Below are 20,842 nucleotides of genomic sequence, written 5' to 3'. Positions count from 1 at the left end.
TAAAGCCTTTGTCAGGCATCTTGCAAGACTGCAGGTGGGAGAGTGCCGGTGTTGCAATCAGGCTTACACTCCGCTATCTGTATACGGAACGACGCGCCACATCGAAACGTGAAGTGGCATTGCTCTTATTTTGGAAGCACCGGTGCACCCGACAAGTGAGTTGTATCAGATTGCCTCGGAAAGACGCTTGACGCCACCTCTTTCTTTTCCGGGTTCTTGCTCCTATTATGCCACCCGGCCTTCTTAGTGCGTATTCTCTCATCTCTGGTGAGCAGAGGAGCAACTATACTCAAATGTCGCACTGCCTGGTACACTTAATTACGGTGCAGTAATGAGCAGCCGGGAATAAACGATAGCCAGGCACCACCGCGCTTTAGAAGAAGGTGCAGGAACGCCTGCCACATGCTTGGTGGGTGACCTCACTCTTTCCCAGTCGAAACAAGTGGCCGCCTAAGAAAGAGGCCGTTGTCAGTAATATACTGTACATACCTACGTTACGTTAGCCCTCACCGTTTCCCCTTTCGCAACTCCCTCCCTAAAAGGTTTACTTTTGACAGAACCCCAATTGCACATCTAACGGTTTATTTGGGCCCTCCGAATCACAAGAAAATCCCCTTTACAGCACTTACTATGACGATCCCCACACCATTTCAATTATTTTTTTATAACCATCGATACAACTAAGGGTCAAACGTTTACCCTGCTCAGCCTCCAAACATCGTACCTGGCGTACATTCGGGCAGACAGTAGCGAGAAGCTGGAGACAGGGCGTGAAGGGCGTAGCAGCGCATTCTGGCACGGGCGCCTCGTGCAGCACTTCCACAGCCTCGAGCTTAGCGAGCATGGGATGCGTATCGGGATGGAGGGTACCAAGGGCCTGCGACACGTCGCATCGGAGCTCACGAAGAGCCGGCATCTGAGCGAGCATTGCGTGCAGCTCGAATTCCGTCAGCGAGCAGCGGTAAACGCTGCTGCACGAGGGCACGAGCCGCCGTAGCGCCACGCTCTGGAGGGCCGGAAAAGGGCCGCACGCTGCCAAGCGCTCCACGTCTAGCTTGAAGTCGGTGTCTAGCAGCACGAGCGACTGGGCGCTCTTTTGCAGCAGCAACGCGAAGATCTCGAGGTCTTGTATCCGTTGCTCATCGCAGCTCCTTTGAAAGCGGTCGTCCTGGCCCGAGCTGGTACTCGGTCCCATGTCCTGGCACATACACTGTATCTGCACAGGCATTTTTCGTGAAGTATGTAAAAAGATACCTGTTGCAAGAATTCAGTGCTGGGCATTCTAACCGCAAGAGTTTAATTTCACAGTTACAAATTCTACGGCAATGTTTTATTGTTCCGTGCGCATTGAAGGAAGGCTATCAGAATTACTCGAGAAGCGTAGCAACTTGTTAGATTGTTGACAGGTTCAGTATGGAACCTAAGTGCAATGACAGAGGTAGCTTTTCATTTCATGAAATAAATAAGAATTGGCGTTATCACCTCTGCTGAACACAATCCCATTTCATACCAACCCTACAAATTACCGACAATGCCACCTATTGATTAGAGGGATTAACGGTGCGAAGGCAATTCAGTGGAAGATTCCGTGATCGTACCAGTACCTTATAGGTACTGGCACGATCAGGCATTCGTAGCATTATTTGTAGCTGCCAGTAGCTTGCCTCCTAAACTTGACAGAAATAGTCTAGAAGGTCAATGTCCGACCTAGCGTGCACTGAATGGCAGTCAGGGGGATACTTGAAAGTATCTTTGTGCCTGTTTCAGGGCGCATTTATCCAGGCACTCACGCTGCGTCAAGTGCCAGAGCCACCTTGCCGTTAGCGGCTCAAAATAAGTGGTGCGCACAACTAAGCTCAATGGCAAGTTCAGACCAACATTCAGCAGCCACAGCTCAACACGTGACAGTCGTGTTTTAAACCTCTGGCTCGAACAATAAGAGTTATTGCCAACTAGGATAGCATTGAGACGTAGAGACGTAGGTAAATGATTCTACACCATCCTAAAAATTAAGTGTGACACATCACGATAGACGGAATTAAATTTCCTTGAGGCAGGGGCTACTGCGTAGGTGAAAACAGGTTAAAGAGAATACCGGGGTTAAAGGGTCACTGACGCAATGCATCTTGTTTTTTTTTGTTGCAATAAGTAGCTAATGACCTACTTGTAACAAGTGCAAACTTCATTTGCTTCAGCGTGCGAAGGCTATTTAAATAGAGACGTTTTCAATGCGACGAGTCGCAGATTAGGTTTCAGCGGGTTCACAAAAACTGGGGTTTTGAATAAACAAAGCTGTATACGTGACCGTCGGGTGGATATCACAGGGCAGAGCTGCCGTAGCACTGTCGTACACGCATAACCGGCAGTTTTTGCGAATGCCCCCTCCCTTACTGATCTCGTGAACCGCTTAAATAAAAAGCGACCGCGGACATGACGCTGTTGCTGCGAGTGCAAATTGCTGCCGCGGCTAGAAAACGACGCGCGACGCTCGAGATGGTGGGGAGACGTGCGCTGGGAGCAGCCGGCGTTAACTTAATTCGGCTTAACACTCCGGCGGATATCCGATTGCCGCTCTCGTAAGCACTGCAGATGACGATTTGTGATGCAACCCGCAGTCGCATCACTAACTCCTTTCTCATATCTGCTGGGACTTGGGTCCCATTTTGTGCAGCGGTAGCAAGCTATCTTTCGAACTACCTGCTGCGCCACTTCACGGCCGTGGCCGCCGCCTGCGCAGCGACCATGCGGCTCGCTCAGTGGGCTTTTCGTGTCCCCGCAGCGTTTTTACGTCCAGTGTATGAAAAAGCAATAAAAGTAGAGAGCCGGGAATCTCGGTAGAACTTAGGTCGCAGAGAGCTCCCCGATTAGCCAAAAAAATTACGCCGCCTCCGCCGCCAACCATCGGGTCGTTCGTTGCTCGAGAGCGGAAGCTCCGACCTCCGATTGAAGTAGCGAGCCGGCGAAAAACGCCGGTAGTACAGAAGCTGCCAACACAAAATCGTGACGTGTTACAATGTTGTTTATTTACAAATATCCAAGGAATGTCGATTGCGTGAGGTTCTCCGCTGGAAACTAGGTTGTGTTTCGCACACTTCAAAATTGATTTAAATATGTTCTCGGCTACATTTGCCGCGGCTATTTTGCAGATGATGTGTGTTCACACCAATTTATCTGGGAAGTAATGCCGCCTTCAAGATTTTGTGTCAGTACTTCTTTGAATAGTGCAGAAACTATGCGGCTGCCAAAAAGTTTCATTGGAAAGTTTGAAATATTGCTACGGCAAGGCCACCAGACATGCGCAGTGATTTCTCAGGCACTTCAGAACACCTGTCTGCATTTTAACACAAGATTTGTTCTTTACACAGCCGAAGAGTTCCATCGTTGGTATGCGCTAGGGATTTCACTGCCCACCTTGTTCACGGACAGGTGCGTAAGCAAGGGCGCTTCGACGGATCCCAGCAGCGCGCGCAGGTCGGCGTGCGTGAGCAGCAGCCTGTCCAGCAGGAGCTGGCGAAGCCTGGAGAGCAAGAAGAGCGGCCCCACTTCCCGCCAGGACAGCTGGCGCATGGGCGACCGGCTCGCCATGCGCTCGGCCACCTGCTGCAGCTCGCTCGCCGACAGACGCCACAGGCCGGCCCAAACGGCCACGCTGTCCAGGCGAAGCAACGTCGACACGCGCTCCGTGCACAACACCAGCAGGGGGTCCACGTGTCTGGGAAGCGCCAAATGAGTTATTTTTTTCTCCTCAGGGGATTAATGGCTTCACTTATGTACGCTCCCCGATCCCGCCCCAAAGAAATACCAGCCCCTCCACAGGAAAGTTGAATGAAGTACGAAAGCTAACATTTCCTCCAACCTTCTCTGTTGACGTGTAGAGATACGTGAGGTGTATGATTGTATATATGTGTGTTTCCTTCCCAATAAAGATTTAGTTGAGAGTCAGCGCCATGTTGTGTCGCCTCTTTCCCGTCGTCGTGTTGCCAAGCTCCGTTTAGGATGGAGGGATACGAACTAGCCCAGCTGCCGATTTTGTTCGCCGAAAGCGCGCCCATTCGATCGTCAGACCTCCAAAGACTCGAATTGCAAACGAAGAGCAGGCCCTTGAGACGATTATTTACGCACTAAGTAAATGCATCTGTCAACAATCTAAATGCGAACCGATACGTGGTTTATCAGACAACGGTGTGCTATTGTGGTCCTGATCAATGCGTGCATTGTCTTATCTAGAACCAATATTTTTCGCGATTTTCCATTTTCCGTTTTGACACGATGGAATGGCGGTTCCCGTCACGCGCGGCGTGTCCAGAGATCATATCAGACTTTTGCGGTCGACAAAATGGCTCGTGGGGAAATGCATTAGTTTTTTGACAGGGCACCATCGGTACCACTAAGAAACATTTCGCTTTGAAAACCTCAACACCAATTGCATCTAAGGCACCAGGGGAAATAATGATGACAGCTGTAATCTTTCTCGCAAATGCATACCGATATAGTGCGAGTTAATTTTTGTCTATGACGTTCTCGCACCTGCTATACAAAAAATGAGCTCCGCATCGGCTTACGTCGCACCAAAAGATCGTGGAAATACTCTGTCGCCCCTTCCATTCAACTACCTCTCCGGTCTACCACATTTGGCGCTGTACACTTTCCCTATAGCTCCGCCCGTGATAAATATTCCAGTTCAATTTTCCCGTATTCGAAATCCTCGCGTGCCATCTCTAGGGCCAGCGCCCTACTTTGTCGTCTGTCCTCGATACAGTTGTACCGCGTTACTTTTCCCTATGCCATCACAAAACCAATTAAACTCGTTTTCTTAAAAAAGGAATCCTGGGACTATTGATCGTTTATTTGATTTTGCTTCAAATATTCCTGAGGTCTATTCTGCGCTGACTAAAGCGGACAGGCGTGAGCCATAAAAGCAGATCTTCGCAGCACAGCACCAAGATGCACGGCAAATTTTATGGCTAGGTGTCAAGTGGCTTAATCACGCGACAGACAGGCAGGCACAATTGGGCGTTAGGCAGCCCAAGAACAACCCTCATCATTAAAAGCAATTCACCATTAACCGGTCATTTCTGCACCCGAATTAGACTTGCTTCGATGGGTAACTTGTGATGGCCACTGCAGAAAGGGCTATAGTATACTTTCAATTCGTCGCCCGTGTGTACGAGTTATCGGCGCACGTTAAAGATCCCCAGCTATTCAAAATTAATCCGGAGCCCTCCACTACGGCGCCGCGCGTGATCGCCTGTGCTGCGTCGGCGCGTTAAACACTACAATCAATCGTCTTTCAATTCGTCGCCATTATAGCCAAGCAGCGCAGATGCCCATGAAGTTATAGGCTCGTTGCATGTCCTTCAATACCGACTTCCTTCCATCTGAAGCAGCTGCGAGTTTCCGGAATATTCGAATCAATTGGAAATCAAAACAGGGGACATGTACCTGTTTTTATGAACGTAGCAGAGCCGTCCATCAAGAACCTCCACGGCGTACATCGGCGATGGGCTCAGGTCCGAGTCTGAATCCAGGTCCACTTCCTTTTCTTCTTCTTCTTTTTCATCTCTTTGCAAGAGTAGGTACCCTCACATAGCAGTTCCGTATGCCCGCTGGGAAATTGGCCGAGAAGAAATTCGTCAGCGGCAACGTTTTGTGACTTCTCAGTGGGGTACCCCAACCCGCACCCGCTACAGTCACCCAAAGAAAAACATTCAATAAATCAATCCCGGGACAAATCGCTCTGGGAATAGGGAAGAATGAAAAAAAAAAACACGGGACACAGCGCTGTTTCTAAGCCCCTTTTTTGCAGCGCCCCCATGACGAATAACTGCGAACTTGCCAACCTGTTTGAGCTACTGCGATTGTGGAAGGTGGTCACTCCTAATATTAAGGTGTTCAGCGCCGGTTGCGAACGATCGTGTAATGTCGGAATGGAAATTCTTTTACGCGAGGTTTATTTTTTCATAGCCGTTGTTACACTCGGGTCAATGTAATTGAAAGTGTACTTACCCAGATATGGTTTCGTATTTTCGTGTGCGCATGGTTTTGGATTGGAGCGTCAGTTTTAAACAATTGATAACGCTGAAACACAATGTAGTAGCCGACGCTAAGGAAAGAATTAAGAAATCATGAACCATGGCGGTGCCGTCATACTGGTTGAGATGTTTTGTTGCGAAAGGCCAATTTTTATCCAGGAGTCACGGAGCTAGAGGGGCTGGGAAGGGGGAGTGGTAGGAGCAGACCCTTACGATTTTATTTGCTATTTATGCACGTACCAAAGGTTAGCAACCCCTTCTTTTCCCCGCTCTCCTGACAGCGGGCCCCGCAAAAGACAGCGGACCATGAAAGGGCTTAAAAGTATTGGCCAACAAACAACACGAAGGTAAGAGGTCACACACAAACACCTCGTTCCAATTTTCTTTACGACGTATAGGGAGTTTTCTAGGCACAAGAAAAGACAGGGTACAGCGAGAAGCTACCCATAAGAAGTGTCTCGTGTTTTTTTAGAGTCAATGTTGCTTACAGCAGTAGACCATTATATTCAGCTATGTATTGCACGCGCTTTAGCTATGATCCTGAATTATATTAAAGTAATCAAGAAAATATTCGGCCCTTAAAGGGGTCGCCGCCCAGACAAAATTCAAGATTGGTTCATTCGAAAGATTGCCTCGTTAGAATAACGCTGATGCCAGATTTAGCGGATACGTCACTTAAATAAGCTACATAATTAAGAAGAAAGAGAAGGGTCATGCAACCCACTAGCATTTCCCGAAATAGAACCTATGACACATTATGGGAAGCTGCGCGAATGGCGGCAGCCGGCAAAATCCAACTCAAATTAAGCAGTGGTTGTAAGATTGCAGAATGAGCTATTCATACAATTTTTATACAAGTAATTCATACAATTTTTATACAAGTAAGAATGGTGGGGTAAACAACGGAAGTTACGAACGCACACGTAAACTCAAAAGCACCGGTGCTTACTGCGCACACTATGCCGCTTAAGCTGCACAGCAGCGCGGTGAGTTGAGCTTACACTGGTGAACTGGCATAAGCGACATTGTCTTCTGTGAGTCTGTCGACACACCGCCGCGCGATGAAAATGAGGTCGGCCGGCCGCATGCACCCGTCCGCAGGTGACGATGTTACGGCCTTTTTTCCGCCGCAGTGACGGTTATGGCGCTGTTCATCGGTACTCAGATGGTACATAGGTACTACTCGCAGATAGCGAGGTGGCGGCAACAGCTCGCAGTTATCTGGGGAGAAGAAGCCACTGAAGAGTTTAGCACCGCAAAGTTGGCACTGCTGGAATTTATTGACGACGCACGTAACGACGATAATCCTTCAACAAGCAACAATACCACGAGTAACGAAATACAAATATGTCGGCATATCGATAAACCAAGGTTAGGCACATCTAAAAACCTATCAGGTTAATTTAAGAGGGAAAGGAAAAAGAAGCAACGCTATCATGAAGAACAGACGATTATGGGGATACAAAAATGTGAATTAGTGAGAGGAATCAGGAAGGGGTTAACGGTACCGGCACTCACATTCTCGAACGCGGTGGTGTGTGCCAAATCAGAGATTCAATCAGGGGTAGAAGTGAATCAGAGATTGGTAGGTCGATTGGCATTAGCAGCGCACCGTAAAACCACGATTGAGGCAGTGGAGAAAGACATGGGACGGGCCTTCATTGAAGTGAGAGAAGGGCAAAGCAAAATATGTCTCGAAGATCGGCTTAGAAATATTGATGACCAGAGATGGGCGGCCAGAGTGTTACGGTATCTTTATATGAAAGGCGTGACCACACAATGGGAAAAAAGAAATGGAACGCTTAGGACAAAGTACATGAAACCGAGAAGCGCAGGGGAAATGATCAGGGCAATGAAAAATGAATTGAAAGAATCAGAATGACCTAGTAAGAGTTTTTGGACACAAAGAAGTCCTTAGATATCTGCACATTTAGGAAAATTTATTCGATAATACCAAAGGCAGTGTATTGCTTTTGGAAGTCCCGGCGGGCTACTTGAGAACGACAACGATTATCCGTGAGCAAGTACGAGATGGGATACGGAACACTTTACTGGGGCCAGCTCATAAAGTCCTATTGCTAGTAAAACTAGTAATAAGTAAAACTTTGAAGATGGTTGAGAACACAAGAAATCTTTGATCAAGGTAGAAACCACGATTTTTGCCAACTTTTCAGCAGAGACTTGCCTTCATCAGTCATAGACACATACATACATACATACATACATACATACATACATACATACATACATACATACATACATACATACATACATACATACATACATACATTAAGGAAGGTAGACACGGACAGACGGACAGACAGACCGAGAGAGCAGCTGTGACCCGTTCAGGTGGCAGAAAAAACTGACACCTTTGATAACACTGCGAATCATTAAACCTAATATCCTGTCATTCTGAAACAAAAGATGCGTAATTATCCTTCTTCGGCGTTTGCATTTTTTGGTCTTCTAAAAAAACTTGGTATTTGAAGAATTGTTTAATGAATCGTCCTACTTAAAATGCAGGAGAAAGATCACTGCGGAGTGCAAAGTAATGATCCGGTTTATTTATACCGTTCAGAAATCTTGAAAAGAATAAATAGTGCTAAACGACGAAACATAAGATGGAAGACGATCAGACACAGTGCGTACTCGAAAAATAATTTCAACCGAAAGCAACTCCATTTTGTAGCTTGCAACTGGCCGTAAGAAAAAGAAAAAAACAGCAGCTACGGGTGATTACAAAGAATATGTACAACACAAGAAAAGACGCCGAATAAAGGATAAACGGGCTGGTAAACATGAGAACATGACACAGGCAAGCAGGCGTTTGCAGTGACGGTAGCGGCAAAGTTTTTTTTCAAGCAATGGTTGTATTGGCTGACTTGCCCCGTTGGAGGCTAGGTGCACCAAAACGCCTTGCCCCAAAGCCAACTTTATCCCCGTGCTTTAGAGAGACAATGATTATGATGATTATACCCTTGAAGGGTCAGGCACGTGCCCCTTTGAGGGATGGGCCAGGGTCCAGGGATAGAGTGTTGAATGTGTCCTGTTACAATCACGGATTTAGGTTTAGATTGAAACCCTCATAGAATTCTCCTTCTTTGCGCCGCTTTCGCTCGCTGTTCGCAGCTGGAGCGGGCGCCCTTGCCCACGTCAATAATCCATGACGTCGAAAAAGGCTGCCTCGGACGAGCGTACACAAAGTCTGCGGCATATCGAAGAGCACAAAGCGGAATAATTCCGAATGTGATTATATTGGGGAAATGATCAATAAAAACTGGTTACAGAACAAATGTTACCCTGCAGAACACGCTAAGGTTTTTAAATGTGGTTCGAGCAACTCTTTAAACCGAAGAGAACTGCGTTCACTGAGCATTGGATTAGGAGCCGCTTTCAATCCTCCATCGTTATTAAAAGGCATGATTTGTTGAATGCGGTTGTCGACAGTCTTAGATTTTGGACACGCATGAAAATGAAGGGAGAGTGCGAAGATCTAAGCGGTTGAAGAGGTGTAGAGCCATGTAAATCAGCAAAGTTAAAATACAGTATTTGGGACAGATAATGCGGGCTATTTGTAGTTTAAAATTCAGAAAATTAGGTCGGAGTGAAACTTTTGTATCAATAATATTTGCGTGAATGAAACTCCGACTATTAGTTTGAACGTTTTGGGGCGAAATACCGAAATCGTTTAAACTTGCTTTTGCACCTTGGGTAAATGTTAGGTAGAAATAAATGATAGCCTAGCGCACTACTTCGCAACCACATTAACATGAAATATATTGGCGAATGCCACCACAAATTGACCTGTTGTTGAATATAACGTCGCATCACGAATTGATGTATTTAATCTATACATAATGACTACATTGTTAAACCCGAAGCTTTTTAGGCACGTTTAATAGGTCAAGCTATGATCTTCTTCAATACTTACAATGGCGAAATAAGCAAACGCCTACAAATATTCTGTGCAGTATTTTTATGCCAATGCAATTGCCTTAGAAATTTATGAATAAATTAGCCAATTAGGCTTGTGGGAGGTATATTGTGTAGCAGACGCTGGAGTCGTAAGTATTTCTACGAGAATCCAAATCAGGTCGACACAACTTCCTGAAGTTCTACGCTTTATGCATAAAAAGGATGGGTCGTTGTACTGACGAGAACGGAACTCATGAATTGGCCTGAGAGACGTCTCGCAACAACAACAAAAATGAACCGGCTGCGTTGCACGAGCAAGAAAAGGCTTTTTATCTGTTTAAATATATCGCAAAGAAATAGTAAATGCTCGCCGGCAGTCATGAAGAAGATAATTACCATAAAAAGAAGTGGGATTTGAAGCATGTAGGGAGTACGTCAGAATATCAATAAATGTTCTGAAAGCTAATCTAGACATGATTGGCCCTTATTTAGATGAAATATTCTATGTTGCCTGCCACTCCGGTAAATGCCTAGATTTAATTAAAAAAACAATTTACACCACTTTATGTGGGTGGCGGCCATAATCATTAATGCAAATGTCGACCCATCTCAGATCTTCCTATACATAATTCTGTATTAAAAACTCATAGCAAAGCGAAAAACTTAGTATTTGGTTGAACATTGTCATTTAACAAAAAACCAACACGGGTTTCAGCAATACAGTGGTGACTTGCGTTACAAATATTATCACAACTCCTTGAATGAAGAGAAAGTTGTTATCGGTGTTTTATTACACAAGGAAAGGTTTTTATTCCTTAGATCATGAAATACTAAGAAAGAAACCGGAACGCTATGGTTTCGATCACCATGAGCTTTTTTCAAAGCTACCTGGAAAACCGTCAGCACTGTGTAGATGTTGACGCAGAGTGCTGCGACTTCCGTCTCATGACCCCCGGCGTCCCTCAGGGATACGTACTGGGACCTATTCCATTTTCAATGTACATAAATAATATTACACTTTGTATTAATAACGCACAATCAATAATCTTCGGTGAGCACACAGTGTTACTAATATCAAGAAAAAATGTGCATGTAGAATCCTCTGCAAATCAAGTACTGAGCAACGGAGCTCAATGGCGATGTCATAATAGACAAGCAATGAACATCTAGAAAACTAAATAGAATATGTTTTCACCCCCAAACAAAAACATTACATAAATCAACGTAAAATTTGAATCCTACTTTTGTCTTGGTCTAACTGTGGAGAATGGAATGCATTTAGCCATATAAATAACATTTTTTTCTTTGTAGAAAGCCTGATTTACCTTATATCAAGCACAACAGCATTTCCCCTTACTAACGTTATTAATGCTGTATTTCAGTATATTTCACAGGGATGAACCATACTGCGTAACGTTGCCGGGGTAGACTTATTTATCGTACCTAGACGCCATCCAACACTACAAAAAAAGAGTTGTCAGAGGTATCACTTTTCGAATCATAGGGAGCACTCTTCAATTTTTCGACAGCTAGCTGTAGTGCCGTTCTTACTCGCCAGAGACTACTAAATCACCTCTATTACCTACAAAATTCTATAAAATAACAACCTTCACGCAAATGAGTTATTTATGGCCCCACGAAGGGAAATCAGACACCAAACAAGCAGACACTTCAACATTCCACCTGTCAAAGATTTCTGTGGTAAACGCACAATAAACTAAAGTGTAACGATAGTATGGAATAGCCTTCCAATTATTTCTGAACCAGAGTACTACTTTCCGTCTTGCGTTAAAAGAATATCGGGAAAAGCGAACCACTGCCTTTTGTATGTTCTATAATTCCTCACCTATAAATATTTCAGCTCGATTTGTTTAACGTCGTTTTGGTAATTGCCATACTTTACACATATTTTGTCGGCACCAATTTGGTTTTCACCTTTTGCTGACACATATTTAATTGTCAATCCTGTGCATTTTGCTTATGCCTTATAACTTGAGCTTGTGTTTCTGTATAAACGTATTGCATGAGCCCAGTAGCAGCCTTGCTAAGTGCCAGAGGCTTTTGGCAGCAAGGGTTTCGCTGTTCAAAAACATGAAATAAAATACTTCAACTGAACGGAACTGGAAAATTTTATAGCCCCTGATAGTAGTGTTGGAAAACTCAGCCACAATTGTTTTGCCATAGACAGTGAATTGACGTTTTCCATGGCGTGCATTTGAGCAGAATGCTGCATTGACCAGCAATGCTGTCTCCAGTATTATAAAACCGGAAATGTTTCAGCAGGATGAAGACAAGGTTGTGCAGAACATGCTGACCATTGCAGTATCTGTGACCAAGTGGGAAAAAAAAAATTGACCGCGTATCGACTCCTCTCGGTGCAAATGTCGACGAACGACGATAGTCTTTCGTGAGCATTTGCCAAGTAAATGCCTCCCTTCGCTTTACCGTTGAGCTCTCTTGCTGTTCGACGTCCGTCAAGTTATTCTTAGGGTACACACGAGCGAGGTTTGCGCAAGTCAATTTCAATTTACCGCGTTCCAGTGCTCCAGACCGAGTGCATTGATGCTGACGCTGCCGTACGGCGAAGACGAGTGTGAATCAAGGCACCCTACTGGAACGTTTATAGAACCACGTTGCCTTACTCCACGTGCGTTCCAAGCGGAACGTTGAACATACCTAGTGGAAGCTTTCATAACTGTATCCGTTTCATTTCTAAAAATGCCTCAAGAAGTGATAGTGGCGCGGGCAACAGTAGGCGACGGAGTGAATTGTTTTTTGATGCAGGTAATGCAGCATTTATTTGAATCAATATCCATGAATGTGTTAAAACGTAACGCCGGAAATATCACTTATGTGTTAATTTTTAGTGGCAAAGCATCTTTTAGTCGACCCTCCGTCGTCCGGCGTCCGAACCTCTCCTCCTCTCCACAACAGCTGTGATAACGCCGCTCTCTCTCCCCTCCTCCTCTCCACACCACCTGTGCGCTAGCGCGCGCTGCTCCTTCTCTCCCCTCTGCACACCAGCTGTCCAATCACGCGCATGCGCGCTGCTGCTCCTCTCCACTCCCTCTGCTCTGCAAATAAACCCGTCCGCTCTCCGCCCAGTTGCTTCTTCGGTACTGCGCCGTCCGATGACTGCAAATGGACGCCAACGATTCCGTCAGCGAACTGGCTGGCACACCCTCAACTAGCGCCAGCCAGCCTATTGTCAGAACTGCGAGCCCTCCGAAGACAAGGCTGCACAGAGGAGAACGTAAATGGCAGCGTCGAACAGCGGATTGCTCGCTTCGAGAACGAGAAGCCGCAAAACGTTCCCCACTACTCGATAAATAAAGAAGACATTTAATACACTAATACACGTGTCTTTACTCTAACAACCAATTAACACGCTACTACTCCACGGCTTTGCATCCCCTCAGGGTTCCCGCGTGTGAAGATGGTGTAATTTTTTTTTGTCACATATATGCCTAATGTTGTGTTCTTGTTCCACAATGTCGACAAGTATGAACAGTTCCACTGGATATAGACGTTTCGATTTGGCTGTGGGTATATAAGCCTATTCTGCAGCTTACGTTTCACTATGGCCGGGTGGCTGAATTGTGTTAGAGACAGGCAGACAAACGTACGTACAGACTGACCAAAATTTTCGCGTTCAAGTAGACCAAGAAACACTATCGTATTTAAAAAGGTACTAGATTTATTGTGGTATAAGTACAAAGTAATCACAGGGGCACCGCCTTCACAATCACGCCTTTCTTGATTTTTAAGATTATGGGATTCTTGTCGATGTTCGGAGGATTCTGAAAAAAATATCGTTGAAAATTTTGTTAAAGTTTATGCGTGTTTGTCCCAACAAACAAGCTAAGAAAACAAATTTCACACCTTATCCCCACTAAAAACCACATAATTGTAATGTTAGAATTTAACAAAGCATCAAAGCGAGGTTGTATGTTCCAAAGCAAGACTTTTTGAGCCAGGCGCGCTGGGGTATAGAGCACAGATTAATTCCACAAATTGCGGGAATTTTTCCACGCAGGTATCTTCACACGTGGGTAGATTTGCTTACAATACAAAACAACTGCCGTGGCTAGAAAAAACATGTGCACTCTGGCAACGTGGCGGATGGTGTCTATTTTTTTGTGTGTTTAGCGAGCTCGCAGGGTAGGGTAATTTTTTTACCAGAGAAATTTGCAAACACGTTAGGAAACTGTTACATGATATAAGGGACTGATCTCTGTAACCCGGTACAAGCACGCTCGTAGCGAGCAGCTCGTTTTGAAAGGGTTCACATTATGAAGGATAATTCTTTTCAAAACAACACCGCAGAAAAAACGCGAGAATTATGGCAGCGGAAACGTGGCGTATAATATTAATACGTTCAAGCGTTGCATTCGACTAAAGCGGGAAGCTCGACTAGAACGTGCCCTGCGCGCACAATCGAGGGATTTTGTATGGAGCCATCTGGTCTTTCGCCATTAAATTCCTGCTAGTTGATGGCGGTAATCTGACCAAAGAATCCCAACTACCACGGCTCGCTCACCATCATCACCACCAGGCACACTCCCTCGTAGCAATTATTTCCTTTAAAGCACACATAAATATCTCGTGTGTGCACCAACTCAAAGACGTACTCATTTGTTTTCCTTTCAACTTGCTTCAAGAGAGTCGGCGAAGTAGAGAGTTTGAAATACTGCCTTCTTTTTTCAAATACAAAGCCCTCGTATAAAGATACGCTTATTATTGGCGCCACAGGCTGCATAGGTGCTGAGGGGGCACTAACAGCAGTAACCACAGTAACCACAGTATGGGCTGCGTTGAATAAATTTATTTCTCGTGGTTTATGTCGAAAATATATGTTGAGAATGGTAGTACAGATTCAGTTGCAGATGTAATGGCCCAAGCAATTATTTCGGTGCTGGCTTTTCTGAATCTGCTAATTGCTATCCCTGCGAAGAAAACAATGAGTATCCGACTTTAGATTTTTTAACGCATCTTAAAAGCGTGCTTTCGCTGAATGGCCACCCATTTCAATCTAATTTTCTTACGTAATGGTAACTCAAGTTGTTTGCGGAGTTTTTTAAACTTTAGTTCAGTCCTCGCAGCGAGCATTGAAATTTCCTGAATATATCGCAGACCTGCGCTCTGGCAATTTGCTAATAAAGCGTGTGGAAACGTCCGGCGCACCTATGCCGCTGCTCCAGGCTATTTTATCGCAAAGTGCGATACATGTCTCATTTCATCTGAGCATCTGCCCGTAAGTGCGTAACGACACGGTCTGCCAAACACAACTTTACCCCCCCAATTGATGTTCACCGTGGTGCCGTATTGGCACAAGTGAACATGTACAGGATACAGTTTATTCACTGTTCTGAAGCAAAGCAGCCTTTGTCTTTATTTGTTCGCATCGTAACCTCAATGTTAACTCTGTTCCATTCCAACTCATGAATTACGCAGTGCACCTGCTAGCAACTGGAACAGAGTGGGGCAGTGTGTGCATATTTTTAAGTGAAACCTTTCTTCGTGCCACCGATGGCACCCTGTCAAAAGCTAATGCATTTTCCCACAGACCGGTTGGTCGGCCGAAAATGTCTCGTAACATCTCCGGACAAACGGCGCACGCGTTCACACGGCCTTTCTTTTTGTCGAAACGGTTACTTGAAAGTCGTTAAAGAAAAGTTTTATATAAGACAATACACGCAACGTTAATGAAGAAGGAGTACAACAGCATGCCGCTATCTCATTAGCCATCTGCAGACATACACTTATCAACGCTTGTAGAGATGCGCTTACTTGTGCGCGAAAAATCTCCGCGTGGGTTTCTTCTCAGTTTGGAATTTCTGTGCTTGAATGTTTGACGATTTATTGCACTATCTTAGGAAAGGTTGTACGCACACGTAGCGAAGGTTTTGACACACTTTTCACGCCGTTTTGAGGTCAGAAAGATTTCGCACATCGCTGACCTTTTACATTAGTTATGGAGGGCTCTTGAGCCCGGGAAAAATACCACAATGACTCGTGTACATTCTGCGTATTCTGTCCGTTGTTTTTAGCATATCTTTCTTTTTAGGGATGGCCTTATGACCTCCCCTTTACACTAGATAGGGCCTAAAGAAGAGCACAATAATAAGGGCGACGCTCAACAGCAGCTGCCTCGCTGGTTTTTCTGTATGCGGCGCTACTAATATTTCCAATGTAAGCTGGCATTACAACACGTACATGTTTCTCCCTCTTAAAACGAACTTAATGGTGCGTCTTGGCCGAAATTCTAATACTTTTATTTGGTGTGGATCGGAACATGCTTCCGAAAGTTCGGCCGTTGCGAGAAGGTTTTTAAAAACAGTACAATGCAATCATTTTGAATGCAGTGAGAACGCATGCGGGAATAGCTCGAGAACGTGCACGTTTGTGACCCACCTTCTCGCTATTCGCAGTCTTCACAATCCTGTACTTGCGAAGCACGTGCGCGAACGTGTACTTCATCTCCATAAGCGCAAACCGCATGCCGATGCAGTTGCGCGGACCCTGTCCAAAGGCTTGCATTGCCATGCTGTTAATCCGCGACTTGTTCTCTGGTAGAAACCTGCAGCCCAGTAGAATAGGAGATGCAACTTGCGATGCGCTGCGCACGCAAGATCTTCTAATGCCCAATGAATACAGTTATCTCCTAGGAGCCCACACATTGCATTGCGTTACTTTTGGGGGTAAACAAGTCACTTCTTTTACAAAAAGTGTTTCAATTTTAGCAAGCACGTTGCATTGCAATTACTGTGGAAGACAAAGATAACTTTGAAGCGAAGGGTACTTAAATTATACTGAAATTACTGTTGCGGGAAATGTTCTTTCTCTCGGTATCGATCGTGAAGTAATTATTAGCTGCATTAAAAATCATTCGTGTGTGGAATATGCGGATTCAAGGACCGGTAGGGTAAGAAGGATGAACTATGGATGGAATGGGAAGGCAGATGAGTGGGACTAAGGTAATTGGAGGCGCCAGAGAACAAAAAGAAGAGATATGGGGGATAGCGTAAAGAGATTGTAGTAACGAAATGAAAAGGTGGAGTAGGAACAAAAAAAATCCCCCCCCCTCCCCGAAGGGGATCGTGCGGAAATGCGAATGCATTGGGTGCACCGATGAGTTCGCTGCGGCAAGCAGTCACGGAGAGAGGCGCGCGCTGCACTGCATTTATATATATTTTTCCGAGCGCATCGAGCGGGGAGAGGGTACGCGGAGAGGAGCGAGAGACCCGCGCAACACGCCCGCCCCGCGCGCGAGCTCTCTCCGCCGAGCTCCGCGATGCGAGCGCCCTCACAAGCCCGCGCGCGAACCTCCTCTACACTCACTCTCCGCTACTCCGCCCGAGCTCCGCGATGCGAGCGCCCTCACACGCCAAGCGCGCTCCTCCTCTCCCCTTGCCCTCCGTTACTCCCGCCCGAGCTACCACCTGCTCCGGTTGCTAGGCGCGCCAGAGCTGTTGCTAGGCGCACTCCGGCCAACGCACGACAACCCCCGACTAAGAAATGCATTCGCATTTAAAAGATGAGGGGAATATCATTGTGAGGAAGGTGGGCAGAGCCCGGTTGGGAAGCCAGTGGAAGGCAAAATCACGAAGGTCAGGAAAGGAGATGAGATAAAGGATTGAAGGCAAGGAGAAATTTGGGGAGATGAGTGGGAGGAATGAGGCAGATTTGGGTATTTGGAGGGGCCAAGGAACAGGAGCATCCCAGGAGGTAAACGAGGAAAGCCCGATAGGGTGCTGGAAAGTATTGAAGCAGGAGATGGGAAGACGGGAAGTGGGAGAAGAGAGGATGCCAGATGTACGATTGAGTGAAGGATGAAAAATGAAGGAGTGGGGAATGGCAGAAATGAATCGACAGAGAAGTGTGAGATGGAACTGGAGGAAGGTGAGGGCCAGCACTCGTAAAGCACATAATAGTGTTACCTGGGAGTGTCATGCTAAACGTTATCATTTTCGACGTCTTTTGCAGGGAAGCATAACAATATGCGATTTTTAAGCCAATAAAGGTACCCAACAGTCACCTTTGTGTTTGTGCATATCAGAGAACAGAGTAGAAGCGCAGCGCTTCCCTCCTTGCTATGCTTTGACGGGCGCTTTCGAAAATTTTAAAAAGTCGTAAGTGTGAGGCTAGCTTCCTAGGTTCTGTGACTTTGATTGGTATGTTCACTCCGTCACTTTCGCTGCTTATTCAAAAATATCTTCACGGTGGACGTTTTTCAATTTTACCTTCGTATTCCTGCTTCTATTAAAACTTCCCAAGCCGTAACTAATTCCAGTTCTTTATCAAGCGTATTGATGTCTTGTTATCCTTGCTACGTTCATGTAAAACGGAGGGACATATTTTTGTAGTGATTTAAGGATAGTAGACCGTGAAACAATCAAAGATTTTTGCAACCACACCTGTCCGGGTCGAACGAGTCTGGATTTTCCCAGTGCCGAGGGTCCCGGTGGATATACTCTACGGCAGCCATGACGGCAGTACCAGCGGGTATGGGTACCTTGCCGTACTGCTTGTCAACCGTTGCCTCACGAGTCACAAACCTGTGGAAGAGGGTATGTGTAATTACGATAGAGAGTGGATGGTGTGGCTTAATGATTTCCTTCGGAGTACAAATTAGAACACATTCCGCTACGTAGGAAACACAAGAGTTTTAGGCTTATTCACACTTTCCTTTAAATAATCCTTGCCCTAACCCGCTAACACTTTTAGTATGCGCCGATGCAGCCCCACCCAACCCAACTATCACATGCTGTAAAAAGCTGCCCTCGGAACTGTGCGAACGTTATCGTCATTGCAGCTGTGGAACCAACTCTAGTAACGAGTATAGCCTAGAGGGACACAAACTGTGGCCGTAATCTAATTTATTTCGCCATTTTTGTTAGAGGTTCTATGTTTACCCATGTAGTTAACTCTTCTCTCGCTTGCTTTCTGAGTAACTCATGATTATTGTTTCAGTATTTTGCCACTTGCACAGATTGGCTTTGAACTGCTCATTGTAAATACGGCGCTTCATGATGTGACCCGAAGAAATTGTATCAAAAGGAGGCCAAGTAAACCCTTAGACGACGATTCCTTCTGGTTATCACGCAAGCGGGCCTCACCTACAAGACGTTTCCTCACAGCCACAGCCGCTGTAACCAATGCTTCTATTAATAACGTTAACAACCTGCTCCACCGGCGAAACGTTATATAAAGATAAATAATATTTTACTAATTCAGGAGTAGGCCTCTAGGCAGAGTGCCGTAAGACACAAATGCAATTGTGTTTAATGGCGTAAAAGCTCCTTTTTGGGTGGAATTGCCCACAATGCGGGTAGCGAAATTCTCGAAGAGGCCTCCAATTAGAAACTCACCACAAACATCGCTTTCCGTTTGTGATCAGTAACCTGTCCACAGCAGTAGGTAGGGAAGCTCGCGACGTCCTGCTTAGTAAAATGCAGCTGGCCAGCATCACTGCTACGGCACATTACGAAGCTTAAACATACCAGTTCATAAAGATGTTTACAAACACGATGTAATATACCTTCAGAACCGGGTTCGTACCGTCATTAGGTGAGGACAGTGGGCACGTTGACATACACAAAGGTTCCACATTTCTATGTATGTCTGGTTTATGCACCCAGTCGTAAGTGCACGATCAGCGTTTAGTTCAGGAAGTTCCTTTGTAGACCCGAAGTGAGCTTAACACAAGAATACGTGGAGGTAGAAGATTAAATTTGGGGTCACCTAATCAATTCTTATAAGCAGTGAATGCGAAGGAATGAATGGCAATATGAGCGCCAGGTGCTCCTAGCTTCGTCTCACGCAGTAGAGTGGTGTCAAAAGCTTTGCATCAGGGAAAGACATTCTGAGCAGTTCATGGCTCTTGAGTATCTTAAGGCCCGTCATACTCACGCGTAGGCCTGAGGGTACATCCGCATCGTCTCTTGAATCACACAGTGCATGTAAGGAAGCTTTTGAATGGTACTGTACGTGATGGGCTCCTGGAAGGAAGATGGAAATAACGAGTAGAGTAACAAACACCATACCGTCTCATGTGACTCTTTGGGACTAATCATGTAGCTAAGGCGCAGTAAATAATACATTTAGCTTCCTTGGTCCGCTGCTCGTCCGCACTAGCTTCAACTTTGCTTTTCTTCTGTCTGCCAATTTAGCATGAGAAGGATGGTTAAAATGCCAAGCTTCCTCTATGCAAACTTAGTTAAATCAAAATCCACAATCAAGCCTCTTAAAATTCAAAATACTGACGGCCAAAGTCCGAAACCGAAGTCCACGTCAATTAAGACAAAGTACAGAGCCAAGGTCCGCACTAAGAAGCTTTGCAACCTGAATGCTATGCTAGCGTGATAGGACAGACGCCGGTTTCATAACTCAAGGTACGGGGGTCAGATTCCGACCAGGGAAAGCTTCTTTTTCTTGAGGCGCGCTCTAGCAACGCCTGCGCGCGGGCAAGTCGTCTCCTCGCCAATTTCTTTCAAACATCTTGGCTTAGAATTTTCCCCCACTCCACTTCACAGAACGGAGTTTTCTGTTAACGATACAGACAGAAACAGCTCAAGCTTAAACAGCTCTGCAGTTAAAAAGCGCGGAGCAAGTGACCGTCGCACTCTTGTTTTTCCTCATACCACGTATATGTTAATCAGTTTTCGGATCAACCTATCACGGCGAATACTGGAAATCACCCCACACGGTGATCCCCAGTACTAAGTGAAAACGATGTTACAAAAGCTTTCGGCAGGTTGTCGAATTTCTATTGTGGAGATCAAGGCATGGCCATTTTCATGGTTGGTATTATTGTGCTGTGCTTTTCTGGCGTCTTTCAGTAAAGCTATAGCTCTATAAAAAGTCGTCCTCTGAGAAGTTGAGCATACTCC

The 20,842-nt window shown here is 45.6% G+C and overlaps 1 pseudogene; it reads right to left on the bottom strand.

The window, feature by feature from the left end:
- LOC144153385 (uncharacterized) overlaps window positions 1-20,842 on the bottom strand; it is a 59,135-nt pseudogene that overhangs the window by 6,923 nt on the left and 31,370 nt on the right.

This window comes from Haemaphysalis longicornis, unplaced genomic scaffold (assembly GCF_048455015.1).
Source record: "Haemaphysalis longicornis isolate Haplotype H1 unplaced genomic scaffold, Haemaphysalis longicornis Haplotype H1 scaffold_9, whole genome shotgun sequence".
NCBI lineage: Eukaryota > Metazoa > Arthropoda > Arachnida > Ixodida > Ixodidae > Haemaphysalis > Haemaphysalis longicornis.
The sequence above is the reverse complement of the archived record's forward strand: the minus strand, read 5'-3'. Positions and strand labels throughout refer to the sequence as shown.